Source organism: Lepidochelys olivacea (assembly GCF_965140295.1).
Source record: "Lepidochelys olivacea isolate rLepOli2 genome assembly, chromosome: 4".
Lineage (NCBI taxonomy): Eukaryota > Metazoa > Chordata > Testudines > Cheloniidae > Lepidochelys > Lepidochelys olivacea.
In genome coordinates, this window is record NC_140414.1 from 133,422,942 (window position 1) to 133,441,943 (window position 19,002).

Consider the following 19,002-nt stretch of genomic DNA (forward strand, 5'->3'; position numbering starts at 1 on the left):
GATATTTTTGTGCCAGATGCACTAGAGATTCATATGTCCCCTCATGCTTCAACCACCACTCCAGAGGACATGCGTACATGCTGATAATGGGTTCTGCTCGATAGCCATCTGAAGCAGTGCAGACCAACGCATGTTCATTTTCATCATGCGGAAGAGAAGAATGAGGGGGGATTTGATAGCTGCTTTCAACTACCTGAAAGGGGGTTCCAAAGAGGATGGATCTAGACTGTTCTCAGTGGTAGCAGATGACAGAACGAGGAGTAATGGTCTGAAGTTGCAGTGGGGGAGGTTTAGGTTGCATATTCGGAAAAACTTTTTCACTAGGAGGGTGGTGAAACACTGGAATGCGTTACCTAAGGAGGTGGTGGAATCTCCTTCCTTAGAAATTTTTAAGGTGAGTCTTGACAAAGCCCTGGCTGGGATGATTTAGTTGGGGATTGGTCCTGCTTTGAGCAGGGGGTTGGACTAGATGACCTCCTGAGGTCCCTTCCAACCCTGATATTCTGTGATCATCTGAGTCAGATGCCACCGGCAGAAAGGCTGATTTTTATTTTATTTATTTATTTATTTATTGGTGGTTCGGGTTCTATAATTTCCACTGTTGGAGTGTTGCTCTTTTAAGACTTCTGAAAGCATGCTCTACACCTCATCCCTCTCAGATTTTGGAAGGCACTTCAGATTCTAAAACTTTCAGGCCAGTGATGTAGCTATCTTTAGAAATCGCACATTAATACCTTCTTTGTGTTTTGCCAGATCTGCTGTGAAAGTGTTCTTAAAATGAACAACATGTGCTAGGTCATCATCCGAGACTGCTATAACATGAAATATATGTCAGAATGCAGATAAAACAGAGTAGGAGACATACAATTCTCCCCCAAGGAGTTCAGTCACAAATTTAATTAATGCACTATTTTATTAACAAGCATTATCAGCATGGAAGCATGTCCTCTGGAATGGCCAAAGCATGAAGGGGCATATGAATGTTTAGCATAACTGGCATGCAAATACCTTGCAGTGCCGGCTACAAAAGTGCCATGCGAATGCCTGTTCTCACTTTCACGTGACATTGTAATTAAGAAGTGGGCAGCGATATCGCCCGTAAATGTAAACAAACTTGTTTGTCTTAGCAATTGACTGAACAAGAAGTAGGACTGAATGGACTTGTAGGCTCTAAAGTTTTACGTTGTTTTGTTTTTGAGTGCAGTTATGCGACAAAAAAAGGTACATTTGTAAGTTGCACTTACACGATAAAGAAATTGCACTACAGTACTTGTATGAGATGAACTGAAAAATTCTATTTCTTTTGTTTGCCATTTTACAGTCCAAATATTTGTAATAAAAATTAATAATATAAAGTGAGCACTGTCAACTTTGTATATTGTGTTATAATTGAAATCTATATATTTTAAAATGTAGAAAAACATCCAAAATATTTAATACATTTTAATTGGTATTCTATTGTTTAACAGTGCAATTACAACTGCGAATAATTGATAGCCCTATTAAAAATCTTAACTACTCTACATACTACCTAGTAGACTAAAACAGAAACCTCACTATTACTCTGTTGACAAGTAACTAATTATATATTTAAAGTGTATATTTATGGCCATCCAGTTGGCTTAATCTGAGCTATATGGGAGGATGGGAGATCTAACTTTTTCTAGGGTGGAAATTGTTAACAAATAATATTTACTGTATGCACAACGTTATACATAACATGGAGACATGGTCCATACTAGAGTGACTTGCCATATACAATGATTTGGTAGTAAGAGAGTGTTTATATGTGGCAGAGAAGAGGCAGAATGGATCTGACATACTTCTTGGTTTATGTTCAAGCAACCATTATGTTTTTGGGAAGTTGGGAGGAATAGTATTTGGAGAAATAATAACCCACACCCCCCCCTTGGACTGCTAACAGGGAGCGTTTGAGTAGATTTGAATTCAATAACTCTGCCTATTGATAGGAGAATATAGCCCCAAGGAATGGACTGTTATCGTTTTTAGCCACATATTTATTTCTGTAATATATCTTTTAATTTGAAGGGGATTTTAAAATGAAAAATAATGCTTCAGAATAAGGGACTGGGAGAAAGCAAAATTTGAATTTGAATGACTTAATAGTGATATTCTGAGGTTCTGCATTAGTGAGATGAGGGCTATATTGGCTTATATGCATTCTGTTGAACTGAGGGATAACTGAATGTACACTTTGGTTTCTTTGTCTGACATGTTTTTTTACTTTGACCTGTCAATCCATGTATGTTTACATTTTACAAAAAAAATGTACTAGTATGTGAATAGAATTTAATGCTTGTATTGCAGTTGTGACAGTTGACTTGTAATTGTGAAATGACTGTTGTTCCTTGGCTATATGTATATAGGATGAACAATCCTAGTAAAGATGTACATTAAAAGCAAAAGCTATAATGTTGCACTATGTCCTGGCTATTTAGTCATCTATATTAAATAAGTTGTCCATCTTAGTGCAGTTTCCATGGGTCAGTTATCCATGCCATAAAACCATCACCACTTCAGTCACTGACTCATTGACTTGGTCAAAGATTGAATAAGTGTACAGATTGGCTTGCCTTGTCACCCCGTCCAGCAGCATTGTAAAGTAGCCATTGCAGAGCAAACAAAAATTATGTTCAGCCACCTTACCATGATGATGAGGGCATTTTACTTGCCTGTCAGAAAAAGTATTTGCTTCCAGCAAGTGGTGTGAGTAGAATTTTACAAAGCTGCCTTAGAGGATTAGCGATGACACACATTGTCAAGGGCCACTGTCTGTGCTGACCAGTTCTTTGAATAGACAACTTAATATCTCCAGGACTATCCAATAAATTCACTTAAAAGTTATTTAAAAGTTACTGTGTATTCAGACTACCCTGTTTTCAAATATTAATAAATATTTATTAATGTGTTTTTATAAAAAGTAAAGCACCAGATTCACATTGTAGATCAAAGGGTCTGTGAAATTTTATTTTTAAAAAGGAATGTTTTATTTATATTGGAAAAGTGCAAATAAGGCTTCCAGAGCTGATAAAATGGGTGTACTTTTGTGTCCCTAAAACTTTTTGAATAGTCTAAATGGATATTTAAAAAATATTTTAAAAAATCACCTGTTTTAGCTAGGAGCAATTTTTTGCGGGCTTGAGTTATAACCCCCTGCAAATAGAGGTTTAGGATGGAAGTGCTGACACAGACTGAACTATAGAGCAGTGTCCGTCGTGCTGCTGTAATAATTGCCCGGACAGTGTTTTCTGCTTTCCCATTACTGTGTTCTGTTCCTCTCTAATTCACTATTTTTAAACTTTCTGAGAAGTTTGATATTATTTAGAGCACACAAAGTGCGTGGAATAACCTGAGGAGTAAAACTGTTCAGTAGCATAGACTTGTTAATCTCAGCCTGATCTTGTCAGTAACAGCAGAGCAGAGGGAGAGGGAGAAGGAGAGGAACTCCGGCTGGGGCAGCGCTCCAAAGGTTTGTCTGTTATTTTATGGATAAATTACATCTCAGCACCAAACTATTAAGTATGCGGAGTGTTGTTTGTAATCTGTAGATTCCGCAGTTGCGAAAATGTGTGTGTTTAGCTGTATTGTTTGTTTGCAACGGGGAAGATTTGCCTGTGTGTGTATGGAAGAGAGCGAGTGTGTTACGATCTGGGAAACGCTGAAGAAGAAGAAACCCTGTTGGTTCTCCATGCAAATGACCGCTTTGGTTGTAACAAAAGCCTTGATGTTGGGCTTGGAAAAATGATCTGACAGTGTAACAACCCCAGGCCACTTTCGCCATGTTTTTGTTTATTCATGTTTCATTCCGTTTTCCGTAGCTATCTCACAGATGTTTCCAATTTCACTGTTTTTACACTGTCGATCCTCCTTTTTTGGAGTTAGCAGTAAAATGTGTGAAAGAATGTTAACAAAACAGAGAGGTGTTGCAGATGTTTATACTTTAGTTCTTGCGTTGCGCTTGACGGTATTGGCAGAGGGACACAGTACATACGAAGGAACGTCAGAAGCATCTGTTTTAACTACGGAGCTTGTAATTTCTAAATGTGCCCATTGTAACTTGGATTTTAACATAAGCAGATGAAGTGAACACATTCCTGATACAATATGTCCAGTTAGTATCCTTTTTGGTTGTTACTATTTCTGGGGGGGGGGGAGATAAAAATAAGAGCGAGGAAAGGAATATATGTGACACAACATGTATGCTCCTAGATAAACTCCTGCCATCTCCTAGTGCCTTTAAATATTTGAACAGCTTCTGTTAAGTCAAATAAAATTGGTTACCATGAGAAACAAAAAAGTATAATAGAATAGTTTAAACAGACTAATGAAAACGTTAACAAGGAATTGCTTTAGAAATATTCCTAGAATGGTAGTAGTGGGAAAAATCGTTTAAACAGAATTAGTAGTAACACATTTAAACCTTTTAGCCACGGATGAACCTGGAAAATGCTCGCTCTCTTCCCCCCTCCCCGCCCCAGAAATAACCTGCAGAGATGAATGATGAATCTTAATGTCATATACATTGATATATTGAAATGTAATTTTGTCTATTAACCACATACAAACAGTTGGTTTATAAAATTGCATGCTTGTTGAACATATCAAGACATACACCTATAAAACCTTAAATCTTAAAGGACAAAATGATTCAATGTCCAGAGCTACTGTTTAAATCAAACGTATGGTGAGATGTAAAGTTACTTAAATCCTCGCTCACTATGCATATGTGGATCTCATAATCTCTCTTCATAGGCTGGAGATTAAAGAGAAAAGGATTACTGAATCTAGAGAATTTTTTAGCAGAAGACCTGTAGCCTTACTCTGGGAATTAACATTGAAGAGGCTTTTAAGGAGGGGCAGGATTGCGGTAAACATTTTGTTGTAGTGTATAATCGTAATAATTCTAGAAATGGATCTTTCTTGTTGGTTCTGAATGATCACCAGCCAATTGTATAAGTGTTCACATAAGTGAATGGAATCAATCTTTTATATGTTTCATAATAATAAAGAACCTTCCTGCCCCAACAAAAGCAAAACAAAAAACTTTGCATAGATTTTTATGTCACCAAGTAGCAATATGGGTAAAGCATGTCATTCTATGCATTGTATCCACTTGTTTTTTGTTTTTCTGAAATAAAGCGTTTTTCTTTCTTGTCTGAAAATAAAGCTTTGAACGGCTTCCCCATTTTAAAACATGAATATGATACTTGTGTGTATATATATATTTGATTGCTTTCTAAAATTTGACAGTATCAAATGGAAAATGGCCTACGCGGAAAAAGAAGTTTAAATAAAACCAGAAATTTCATATTGTGGTCAGTCTTTATTGTGGTAATTAAGAATGGAGCCTAATAGACTTTGACCATGCTCCTACTCCTGCTTCAGCTGAGAAGAAGTTAAGATGCTATGTTACACTTTTTGCAAAAGTGTTTCAGCTGATGAAGCAGACCATTTCCTATGGACAGGAAAGTCATGCTTATTTGTTTGGAGAAAAGTTGCTGATCATACTGACTCTTGAAGGATTGGGACAAAGAAGAGGCTAAGTGGAGATACTGGTTACTGATTAATTGTGTGGAATATGGAAAGAATGTGAAAATTTTTCTTTTAATTGTTTATTGTGAAAAAGTTTTGGGAAAACATTATTATTACAAATAATATTTTTTGTAAAAAATATATATATACTTCTAATGTACTGGTGGAATATTTGACTTTTTAAAGTACACATTAGAACTAGTAGTTCAGCATAGTCCATCCTGGAATTTGTCAATAGCAAATCTTATAAGCATTTTAAATGTTTTATTGGGACTCTTTCTCAGCCTCCTGTGTCAGGACATAATCCCACTCTTTCTCCTCCCAACTCCTTGTATCTGTTATGAAACCTGTGGTTAGAAAGCCCTGAATTATCTTGATGAAACACCATTCAGTGAAAACACATGAAACTGAATTGCTTAGATTGGAAGATTGTTCAGAATTATTAAAATATATTTACAAATTAGTGTGAGTTATATTGCTGAAACTGTATTACAATATAAAAATAATATTTAACACAGTTATTGCAGTTCCACAAAAGCATTTAAGAAATACCATTAGTTGTGTTATGCTCTACATGCTTTATTCTTAGTGACCAGTGGGGGGGGGGGAGGGAGAGGCGGCTGTATATGGGGGGTTTTTTGTTGTTTTTTTTCTTTATTTGAGGAGTGGGAGTAAAAAAAAAAAACAGTAACCCCACAGGTGATATAGTACAATAGCAATGATTAGTTATTTTTAGTTTGGTATCTTATCTATTTATTTTAGACATAAATGTTTATTTAAGTAAAAGTTGCTAGTTTTATGTAGAAATTGGTTATTTGTCCCAGGAGGTAAATTAATTTCAAATACATCTTGTACTCAAATGAGTTGACATACATAATCACTTGTACCTTCAATTCACGTTTCATTATGTTGCTTTGTTCAGAATATACACTATCTTTTTTTTTGTTTTGTTTGTTTTTTAACAACACTGTGTATATATTTGACATATGTCAAGAAAGGGATGCAGTATGGCCTAGTAAACAGAGCAATAGAATGGGATTCAGGAGACCAGAATTCTTTTCCTGGCTCTGTCATTGGCTTGTTGTGTGACATGGGCAAATCTTATCACTTATCTGTGCATCAGTTTTGGTTTCTGTAAAATAGGGACAGTGATACTTTGAAAATCTACTGATGAAAAATGCAATGTAAGAGCTAGATATTATTATTTATTGACAAAATGGGATGGAAAGCTCTGATGGCTTCTCATTAGTATGCACTCATCATGGACGATGGGTGAACCACCCCCCCTTTGGGAGGCTAGCCCCCCCCCCCCCGGCCCTGCCCCTTCCACCCAAGGTCCTGCCTGCCAGAGCCTTGAGCCTCTCCAGCCCCATGGCAGGACGAGCCCCAGCCAAACTGTCCCAACCCCTGGTCCAGTCTGACCACCAGCCTGAGATCCAGCCTGATCCCTGGGTCAACCCGAGCCGCTCTGGACCTCTGGCCAGCCTGAGCACCAGCCCAGGCCACCAGCCGAGCCCCAAGCTCTAGGCCACCAGCCCAAGCTCAGACCACACCGGCTTAGAGGGAGAGGGGGAGCAAGGGTGGGATCTTGAGGTGGAGCATGGGAGGGGGCCCCAGGCTAGGTTAGGGGAGGTTTAGCCTCCGCTGGCCTATTATACATGCCGCCTATGGAGCTCATGTGACTTCTTGGTGGTGGTTCATCTGAAGGCTTTTTATTTGCAACTGGGCTGGCATCCAAAATTTAAAATGTCCAGTCACTAGTGGTTTGATGACACACTAGCAAACAGCCCAGATAAAATGATGATGTGTGTGCAATCAGGATTTTTAATCTTAATTTTGACACTTGGATTTAAAGGAGAAATTGTGAGAGTGGGATTTGGACGTTGGGGGGGGTTATCTCTAAAAATCCAATAAGTACTTTTAAAATGAAATAACAAATGGTGTATTTCCTCAACTCCAAATAGCTCTGTAATAACAAAGACTTATTTTGTTTTAAAATTTAAAACCCATGAATTTTTTAGTTGACTTGTTCAGATTGGCTGGCTGAGACTCTGTGCTAGAAAAGTAAATTTAACAATAAATTTGTTGTAGGCTAAAATATGTTTAAAAAAGAACAACAACAAAAAAACTCCCAACCCCTCATCCCCTTGCTCCTTCCCTTCCTCCCCCCCCCCCCCCCCCCCCCGCCGCCTGCTCCACAACTTCTGGCCTTCTCAATTTCTGCTCGCTGACTATACTGGATTACTGAATCTTTTTGGTCTTGATTTTGCAAATAGTTATGCATGTATTTAATCTTAAATAGTCAACACTTTGAAGTCAATGTGTCTGCTCAAGTGCTTATAGTAAGAACATGATAAAGTTTTGCAATCTTGTACTTCTTAGTGTCTTCTACTGTAACTTGATCATATGGAATGGATATGGCAGTCAAACTGAACTGACATTCTGAAGTGTTACAAGCTGTCCCTTAGGTTAGGTGCACTTTAAATATATGATCCAAGACAATTAGGAAAGAAGTAGGAATGGTGCTCATCCACATCTATTTGTACATCATAGAGTCTTGTGTAAATTGATCTTAGACTGGATATAAAAGTATGCAGGATAATTTTATTTTGAAGAAGTATGCACCAAACAGCTTAAAAAGCATTAGACTGATTTCTCAGCCTGTACAGTTCTAATCTAATATATGGTCATTTACCATAGTTTACAACAGTACTCGTTGTTTATGATTGCTTAGGACTGATCAGTCCTAATCAATATGCCCCTTTGCCAGATTGAAGCAGTTGAATGTCAAAACCGAATGGTAAAATGTTAGGAAATTATGGTTTGAAAGACTCCCTGCATTTTAAGAAGATTCCATAGTTTCCTTTTGTGTCATTCTGCTTCAAATATCTGTCAAAACTGTCTTGATCTTTGTTGATAGAATCAGTCTTTGGTCCCTAGTTGAAACTGCTATCATTGCAACACTTAGTTTGCAACAACTGGAAATAATTTAAATGGAGACTCTAACTTGTTTATATATATATATTTTTAAAAGTTTGAAAATAATTTTCTCCCACTAATTTTCCATTTAGCAGACTTTTTTTTCTTATGGTGAGCAAGCCAACACGGCTAAATTTTTTGTAAATTTCTTTGTACAACAATATTAGCCATGTCTGCACAACTCCTGGAATCTGAGTTCAGTAGTAATATGAAAAGCATTATTTATCCTATATAAATAGTGGCTGCTGTTTAGATTTCTCAGTAAGAAAGCGATGGAGTTCTTTTAGCTTTAAAAATTAGAATCCAGATCACACTTTGGACCTAGTAAATTATAACATTTGTTACATGGGTAAAACTCAGAGCCTAAATTACTTGACAATAACGTTTATCTTAATTTTCTTGCAAGTAGAGAATCCTTGCAACTTCTGCTGCATTCTTAATACATTTGTTTGCCTTTCTAAGATGCCCTGTCTAGTGCCCTCTTGTCAGACAAGAAACCCATCTCCATTTTATTCTTCACTGAAGTAATGGAGTCATGATAAATCACTATGTTGTGTTTTGACTGTTGCTACTGCAGGCTGAAGTGTGTTCCTCCTTTTTGCTATTGTCAAAAGGTGGCAAAATAAATAACTTTTTTTTGTAAAAAGAAAGCTAATGAGAGGGAGGATGCCCCTGAACAGCCCCTTCCTGACCCAGGGCAGCTGGTAAGCACTGAGGTATAGGAAAGGGGATTATACCTACCTCGCAAAGCAGTGGTGAATACTGGAATCCCAGAGCTGGAGTCCCAGAAGAGCTGTGGGAAGGAAAGAGTCCCCACGGAGTGCTTTTGCAACCAGTGCACCTGGACCTCTGCAAATGTCTGGGCTCCATGGTGTACTGCATATGCCCATGAAAACTTTGCTCAGTGCACTGGGCACTCGCAATGGGGCTGGGGCTAGCTGTGCACAGTGTGGACCTGCTGGCAGTGCCTATGGCTTGCTTGGGGGTCAAGCAGGGTTCACTTGGAGGCTGGGCACACCACATTCAGCCTTTCCTGAAAAGTTGGTAGAGTTGGGCAACTCAGGAGCAGTCAGGCACAGTGCCCCACAGAGCACCGGGGGCAGTAGGGGGCAGAGGCGGAGGCTCTAGGACTGTGCTCTGCTGTGGGCTGGTACCGTGCTCCTTTGCAACCTTAATATTCTTTTAATGTAGTTTTTTGTATATGTATATTGAAAAAAATCCAATTCATGAAGATAACTTTAAGAGTCAATGTCATTAGTCTACTGTTTTTCTTATTAACCTGACAAGGAAGGATTTGAGATATCTGTACTTTCAGCAATAGAGAATTTAGATACTATATTCATATTATGGCCATGTCTACACCACAGAGTTAAGTCAAATTAAGTTATATCAACTGTCATAAACTGTCGTAATTACATCTCTTGTGCATGGTCACACAACACTCCTTTGTGTCAGCGGAGCATGTCCGCAGCTGTGCTCTAGCACCAATAGAACAGTGCACTGTGGGTCGCTATTCCACTATGCAAATCGCCACTTTCTCCTGCTAGGAATTCTGGGATTGGATCGCAGTGCCTAATGGGGCCGGATCACCTCCATCATGGGGGCATCTTTTCTGTCCCATAATTCCAAGGTCTTCCAACTGCATGTCATGGCGTTCTTTAACTGTCCCTGTAAACTTTGCACTTGCTATCTCTGCCTGAAAGCATAGATCTTGAACTACTCACCAGTCTTATTATGATAGGTGTTTTGAACACAGTGCAGCTGATCCTGCAGTATTTCATGAGCTGCGAATCTCAAAAGGAATCCATGGTGCCTGTCCTGCTGTGTGCCATGGAAAGAAACAATTCAAGTTTTATGTTGGCAAGTTTCATGGAGCAGCTGCAACAAACTGTTGCTACTGGGCTCGGGAAACAAGCACCGAGTGGTGAGATTGGATTGTGATGCAGGTATGGGATGATGAGCAGTGGATGCAGAACTTTCGTATGCCCAAAGTCACTTTCCTTGAACTGTGTGCAGAGCTTGCCCCCACCCTGCAGCGCGAGGACACCGAAATAAGAGCTGCCATCACAGTGGAATAGCGAGTGGTGATTGCAGTGTGGAAACTGGCAACTCCAGACTGCTACCGGTCAATGGAAAATCAGTTTGGAGCTGGGAAGTCCACCCTGGGGGTTGCGGTGAGGCAAGTATGTAGGGCAATTAATCGCCTCCTGCTACAAAGGACTGTGACTCTGGGCAATGCAGGAAATAGTGGATGGCTTTGCAGCAATGGGATTCCTTAACTGTGGCAGGGTGATAGATGGCATGCATATCCCAATTTTGGCCCGAGACCATATTGCGACAGAGTACTTCAACAGAAAGAGCTACTTCTCTATGGAATTGCAGGTGCTGGTGGATCACTGGGGTCATTCACAGACATCAACTTGGAGTGGTTAAGAAGGTGCATGACACACGTATCTTCAGGAACACTGACCTATATAGAAAGCTGCATGTAGGGACTTTCTTTCCAGACCACAGGATTCCATTAGGGGATGTGGAAATGCCCATAATGATTCTGGGAGACCCAGCCTACCCATTACTCCCATGGCTCATGAAACCATACACCGGAAACCTTGACAGCAGCAAGGAGCACTTCAGCAACAGGCTCAGCAGGTGTCAAATGACTGTAGAATGTGCACTGGGAGATTAATGGGTCACTGGTGCTGCCTTTTGGGCATGTTAGACTTCAATGAGGAAAATATTTCCATGGTCATAGCAGCCTGCTCTGAATCATATTTGTGAAGTGAAGGGGGAAAAGTTTCCCCAGAGGTGGAGTGCTGAGATGCCACTGTGTTTGAATTTCTGTTGCAAACATCCTGTGTAGATCACAAATAAAGAATCACTGTCTTTGTAAGACTCAATTTTTATTCAACAGCAATACACAGATTAACACAGCTAGGGTCCACCTATCGAGGAAGGGGAAGAGCATATTTGGATGCAGATTGGCTAACCTAGTGAGGAGGGCTTTAAACTAGGTTCAAAGAGGGCAGGTGACCAAAGTCCACAGGTAAGTCAAAAACATGGAGACCTGGGAGAAGGGTCAGAATTTCAGGGCGAGCATGGGCTGTTAGAGCAGCGATAAAGGAGAGACAAGACAGAACTGCTGGGGGTGGGGGGATCAAATCAGTATCTTAGAAGTCTGTATACTAATGCGAGAAGTATGGGGAATAAGCATGAAGAACTCGAAATGCTATAAATAAACACAACTATGACATAGCTGGCATCACAGAGACTTGGTGGGATAATATGCATGACTGGAATCTTGGTATAGAATGGTACAGCTACTCAGGAAGGCGGGCAGGGAAAAAAGGGGAGGGTGTGTTGCCTTATATATTAAAAATGTATATACTTGGACTGAGGTTGAGATGGAAATAGGAGACAGACCTGTTAAAGTCTCTGGGCAAGGATAAAAGGGGTAAAACACAAGGGTGATGTCATAGTAGTGACCACTACAGACCACCTAACCAGGAAAAAGAGGTGGATGAGACTTTCTTTGAACAACTAACAAAATCATCCAAAGCACAGGACTTAGTGGTGATGTTGGACTTCAACTACTCAGACGTCTGTTGGGAAAATAACATAGCAAGGCACAGATTATCGAACAAGTTCTTGGAATGTATTGGAGACAATTTTTCATTTCAGAAGGTGGAGAAAGCTACTGGGGAGAGGCTGTTCTAGATTTGATTTTGACAAATCGGGAGAACCTGGTTGACAATTTGAAAGTGGAAGGCAGCTTGGGTGAAAGTGATCATGAAATGATAGAGTTCATGATTCTAAGGAATGGTAGGAGGGAGAACAGCAAAATAAAGACCGTGGATTTCAAGAAGGCGGACTTTAGTAAACTCAGGGAGTTGGTCGGTAAGATCCCATGGGAAGCAAGTCTTAGGGGAAAAACAATTGAAGACAGTTGGCAGTTTTTCAAAGAAACATTATTAAGGGCACAAGGGCAAACTATCCCATTGTGTAGGAAAGATAGGAAGCATAGCAAGAGACCACCTTGGCTTAACGAGGAGATCTTCAATGATCTAAAAATAAAAAGTCCTACAGAAAGTGTAAAGTAGGTCAAATTACAAAGGATTAATATAAACAAATAACACAAGTATGTAGTGACAAAATAAGAAAGGCCAAGGCACAAAACGAAATCAAACTAGCTAGAGACATAAAGGGTAACAAGAAAACATTCTACACATACATTAGAAGCAAGAGGAAGTCCAAGGACAGCATAGGCCTGTTACTCAATGAGGGAGGAAAATAATAACAGAAGATGTGGAAATGGCAGAGGTGCTTAATGACTTCTTTGTTTCGGTTTTTACCAAGAAGGTTGGTGGTGATTGGACGTCTAACGTAGTGAATGCCAGTGAAAATGTGGTAGGTTCAGAGGCTAAAGTAGGAAAAGAACAACTTAAAAATTACTTAGACAAATTAGATGTCTTCAAGTCACCAGGGCCTGATGAAATGCATCCTAGAATACTCAAGGAGCTGACTGAGGAGAAATCTGAGCCATTAGCAATTATCTTTGAAATGTCATGGAAGACAGGAGAGAATCCAGAAGACTGGATAATGGCAAATATAGTGCCAATCTATAAAAAGGGAAATAAGGACAACCAGGGGAATTACAGAGCAGTCAGCTTAACTTCTGTGTCCGGAAAATAATGGAGGAAATAATTAAGTAATCACTTTGCAAACATCTAGAAGATAATAAGGTGATAAGTAACAGCATGGATTTGTCAAGAACAAATCGTGTCAAACCAACCTGATAGTTTTCTTTGACAGGGTAACAAGCCTTGTGGATAGGTGGGAAGCAGTAAACGTGGTATATCTTGACTTAAGCAAAGCTTTTGATACTGTCTCACATAACCTTCTCATAAACAAACTAGGGAAATGCAACCTAGATGTAACTACTATAAGGTAGGTGCAACTGATTGGAAAACTGTTCCCAGGGAGTAGTTATTAACGGTTCACAGTCATGCTGGAAGAGCATGACGAGTGGGATCCCTCAGGGATCAGTTCTGGGTCTGGTTCTGTTCCATATCTTTATCAGTGATTTAGATAATGGCATAGAGAGTACACTTATAAAGTTTGCGAATGATACCAAGCTGGGAAGGGTTGCAAGTGCAGCCGTTGGAGGATAGGATTAAAATTCAAAATGATCTGGACAGACTGGAGAAGTGGTCTGAAATAAATAGAATGAAATTCAATAAGGATAAATGCAAAGTACTTCATTTAGGAAGGAACAATCAGTTGCACACATACAAAATGGGAAATGACTGCCTAGGAAAGAGTACTGCAGAAAGGGATCTGGGGGTCATAGTGGACCACAAGCTTAATATAAGTTAACAGTGTAATACTGTTGCAAAAAAAAGCAAACATCATTCTGGAATGTATTAGCCGGAGTGTTGTAAGCTGATTAGGCCTCAGCTGGAGTATTGTATCCAGTTCTGGGCGCCACATTTCAGGAAAGATGTGGACAAATTGGAGAAAGTCCAGAGAAGAGCAACAAAAATGATTAAAGGTCTAGAAAACATGACCTATGAGGGAAGATTGAGAAAATTGGGTTTGTTTAGTCTGGAAAAGAGAAGACTGAGAGGGGACATAACAGTTTTCAAGTACATAAAAGGTTGTCACGAGGAGGAGGGAGAAGAATTGTTCTCCTTAACCTCTGAGGAATGGACAAGAAGCAATGGGCTTAAATTGCAGCAAAGGAGGTTTAGGTTGGTCACTAGGAAAAATTCCTGACTGTTAGGGTGGTTAAGCACTGGAATAAATTGCCTAGGGAGGTTGTAGAATCTCTATCATTGGAGATTTTTAAGAGCAGGTTAGACAAACACCTGTCAGGAATGGTCTAGATAATACTTAGTCCTGCCATGAGTGCATGGGACTGGACTAGATGACTTCTCGAGGTCCTTTCCAGTCCTGTGAGTCTATGATTTCTTACAAGGGATGTGACAGTGAGCAGCACTTGCTGAAGTGAGGATCTCACAGCTTCATGTAAGTCCAGCTGTCCTAATGGAAAATATCCTTAGGGGTGGAGTGCAAGGGGTACCACGACAGGCCAGGAATGTGAGAGGAATGTGTGTGGGGAGTTTGGGGAGGGCAAGGAATGCCATTCTGTATGGACTTCAGTGGGAGTCAAGCATGCATGTGTTCTGCCTACAGCTCAATCAGGGACCTCAGCATCTCTATTTGATCTTCCATAAACTTTATTATCTGCTCCTGACCCTGTCTCCTCTCTTGGCTGTCCATTTGTAGTTTCTCTTTTATTGTCTCTCTCCACACTCTGTGCTCACTATTGGCCTGATCTGACGATTGGAGCAATTCCTGAGCCTTCTTACTCCTCTTCATTCTCCTCCTTGTCTGGTTGGGGCACTCCGCCAGTGTGTAGAAGCTGGCCCTCAAGGGCACAATCTGCAAAAGCAAAAGAAACAATACAGAGTATTTGGTGCACACGCACAGACTTGAATCATAAAAATTACATACACCTCTTTCTCACTTTCACTTGGCAAGTACGCAGCACGGCTTGAGTGCTAAACATGGTAAGTTCTGCCTGAGTTGGAGGAGGGGGTGTAAGATAAGACAGGGTCTGGGTGATTTCAGAAGGGGATCAGTACAGCACCTGAGGACAGTATTCTGAATACTGGCACCATTTTCCACGGGGGGGGGGGAGGGATTGAAGCTGAAATCACACTACTGAGGGTTACTGAAGATGCAAGTGTGCATTTCCTGCATGCGTGCAGCTTCAGACTGGATTTGTATGCTGCGTGCCTGTGCGCTGCCTAGTTTCCTGCAGAAGTAACTGCTGATTGGTTAAGCAAAGTTTCCTACAATGGGGCAAGAAACAAAGCAGCTCTGCTTTGGCAGAGGACTGCAGAGTATGTGCAAGAAAGTTTCCTAGAGATCTCTATAGAGGATTCCCAGGAGATCTCAGTGTGCATTAACAAACTTTTCTGCAGGGCCCCACTGCGTAGCTGCACTGGGTAATGTAAAGCGGATGCTAACAGTATCTAGTGTTGTTAATTTCTATCCCTTTTGCTACATGCACCATGTAACAAATAGAGGACACCTCTACCTCATGTAACCATGCACCATCAAAGAAAAAGTACTTACCTGAGTTCTCCTTTCCTGCTTCAGGCATGCCAGACCTGGACTGCTGAGACTGGCTAGACCCCATCAGAGTCCAAAAGAGGTCCTGGCTTCCCACACCATTGGATGAGCCTGTCCCACATCCTCTTCCAATTTGACCACCTTGTCTGCCACTTTGTCCTCGGAGTTGACCAAGCAACAGTTGGCCTCCTTTGCAGGGCTATCCTTAGGATTTATGGGGCCCTATGCAGTATTATTATACTGGTGCCCCTATGTCGGACGGCAGCCCAGGCTTGCAGCCCCAGGGGTGGGGCGTGGGTGAGGGATGAAACAGCAAAGGATAGCCAGAAGCCCAGCCCGCCTCACAGTGGTGGAGAGTCACAGTTCCCTGCAGAGATCCCCGTACCCTCTCCCTCACGCAGAATGGACATGCAGAAGGTACCTAATTAAAAGCACTAAACTTGGGAATAAAAAATGTCAGTCACAGGTTTTTTGAAATGCCCTGAAGTTTGTCAGAGATTTATTTGCAAAAACTTTGTCGTAAGGGCAAGTCAGCTGTCTTGCTGAATACAACATTAAATATTATGGAATACATGATACAGCTCTTCTCTCTTTTACAATTTCTTAATCAGTATTTCTAAGCTGATATTATATTTTAAATGTACTCTTAAATCTTCATAAAGTAATCATTCCAGATTACTACATATTTAACTTACTGAAACAAAGACATTATTTTAAATGAATCAGTCACAGAGGTTTAGTGTGTTCGTAACAATGTTCATTGCTTTTAGAAAAAGGGAACACTAATTTACTTTTTGTGATCTCCATAACAATAAACATGTTTATGAAATTTCACCAACTGTAAAAAATATGTTTCCAAAGATTTTAGGCATAACAAATTTCAGAGTAACAGCCATGTTAGTCTGTATTCGGAAAAAGAAAAGGAGTACTTGTGGCACCTTAGAGACTAACCAATTTATTTGAGCATAAGCTTTCGTGAGCTACAGCTCACTTCATCGGATGCATACTGTGGAAAGTGTAGAAGATCTTTTATACACACAAAGCATGAAAAAATACCTCCCCCCACCCCACTCTCCTGCTGGCAATAGCTTATCTAAAGTGATCACTCTCCTTACAATGTGAATGATAATCAAGTTGGGCCATTTCCACACAGACACACAAACCCACTCTCCTCGTGTGGTGTGAGCAGGGTGAAAGCTGGAGGCATGCAGGTAGGAATAGCGGTCAGTAGGTTTCAGGTATAGGGTGGTGTTTATGTGACCATCGTTTATTAGCACTGTAGTGTCCAGGAAGTGGATCTCTTGTGTGGACTGGACCAAGCTGAGGTTGATGGTGGGATGGAAATTGTTGAAATCATGGTGGAATTCCTCAAGGGCTTCTTTTCCATGGGTCCAGACGATGACGATGTCATCAATATAGCGCAAGTAGAGTAGGGGCGTTAGGGGACGAGAGCTGAGGAAGCGTTGTTCTAAGTCAGCCATAAAAATGTTGGCATACTGTAGGGCCATGCGGGTACCCATAGCAGTGCCGCTGATCTGAAGGTATACATTGTCCCCAAATGTAAAAATCCTGGGTGCCCCATCATCTCAGGCATTGGCACCCTGACAGCAGGATTGTCTGGCTATGTAGGCTCCCTCCTCAGGCCCTACGCTACCAGCACTCCGAGACACCACTGACTTCCTGAGGAAACTACAATCCATCGGTGATCTTCCTGATAACACCATCCTGGCCACTATGGATGTAGAAGCCCTCTACTCCAACATTCCACACAAAGATGGACTACAAGCCATCAGGAACAGTATCCCCAGTAATGTCACGGCTAACGTGGTGGCTGAACTTTGTGACTTTGTCCTTACCCATAACTATTTTACATTTGGGGACAATGTATACCTTCAGATCAGCGGCACTGCTATGGGTACCCGCATGGAGCGTTGCACTGTGGGTAGCTATCCCACAGTTCCTGCAGTCTCTGCCGCCCATTTGAATTCTGGGTAGAAATCCCAGTGCCTGATGGGGCTAAAACATGGTCGCGGGTGGTTCTGGGTACATATCGTCAGGCCCCCATTCCCTCCCTCCCTCCGTGTCTGCCCTTGCTTTCAATCGTTTTGCGCCTTTTTTCTTGAGTTACCTGTGCAGACGCCATACCATGGCAAGCATGGAGCCCGCTCAGCTAACCATCACCGTATGTCTTCTGGGTGCTGGCAGACATGGTTTGCATTGCTACACAGCAGCAGTTTATTGCCTTTTGGCAGCAGACAGTGCAGTATGACTGGTAGCCGTCGTCAACGTAGTCCTGGGTGCTCTTTTAACTGGGCACCCGGGCAAACATGGGAGTGACTCAGCCAGGTCATTTCCCTTGTTTCGTCTCATGGCGATTGAGTCCTACCGGCAGTGCACTGTCTTTTAATCTGCAACTAGCAGAAGATGATGGCCAGTAGTCATACTGCACCATCTTCTGCCGAGCACCTAGGAGATGACGATGGCTAGCGGTCATACTGCACAGTCTGCTGCCAGCAAGATGTATAAAGACAGATGAAGTGGCTCAAAACAAGAAATAGACCAGATTTGTTTTGTATTCATTTTCTCCTCCCTCCCTCCCTCTGTGAAATCAATGGCCTGTTAAACCCAGTTTTGAGTTCTATCCTTGAGGTTTTGAGTTCTATCCTAGAGGGGGCCATTCACTTTCTCACAAAGCCACTCTCTTTGTTGATTTTAATTCCCTGTAAGCCAACCCTGTAAACCATGTCATCAGTCGCCCCTCCCTCCGTCAGGGCAATGGCAGACAATAGTTCCGCGCCTTTTTTCTGTGCAGACACCATACCACAGCAAGCATGGAGCCCGCTCAGATCACTTTGGCAATTAGGAGCACATTATCCAGAAGTATATGCAGCACCAGAACCTGGCAAAGCGAAACTGGGCGAGTAGGCGACATCAGCACGGTGACGAGAGTGATGAGGACATGGACACAGACTTCTCTCAAAGCACGGGCCCTGGCAATGTGGGCATCATGATGCTAATGGGGCAGGCTCATGCGGTGGAATGCCGATTCTGAGCCTGGGAAACACACTGGTGGGACCGCATAGCACAGACTGGTGGGACCGCATAGTGTTGCAGGTCTGGGACAATTCCCAGTGGCTGCGAAACTTTCACATGCGTAAGGGCACTTTCATGGAACTTTGTGACTTGCTTTCCCCTGCCCTGAAGTGCAAGAATACCAAGATGAGAGCAGCCCTCACAGTTGAGAAGCGAGTGGCAATAGCCCTGTGGAAGCTTGCAATGCCAGACAGCTACCGGTCAGTCGGGAATCAATTTGGAGTGGGCAAATCTACTGTG

General features: G+C 41.4%; 1 protein-coding gene across 3 annotated transcripts in view; it reads left to right on the forward strand.

The window, feature by feature from the left end:
- Window positions 1–3,335: 3,335 nt before the first annotated feature.
- The window catches only part of CTBP1 (C-terminal binding protein 1), a 431,872-nt gene continuing 416,205 nt past the window's right edge, over window positions 3,336–19,002 (forward strand). Inside the window, exon 1 of one of the 3 annotated variants that reach the window (XM_084626461.1) lies at window positions 3,336–3,490. The gene's annotated coding sequence lies outside the window, so the exon portion shown is untranslated. The remainder of the gene's footprint in view (window positions 3,491–19,002) is intronic. The other 2 variants (XM_084626458.1, XM_084626459.1) reach the window with 2 other exon arrangements.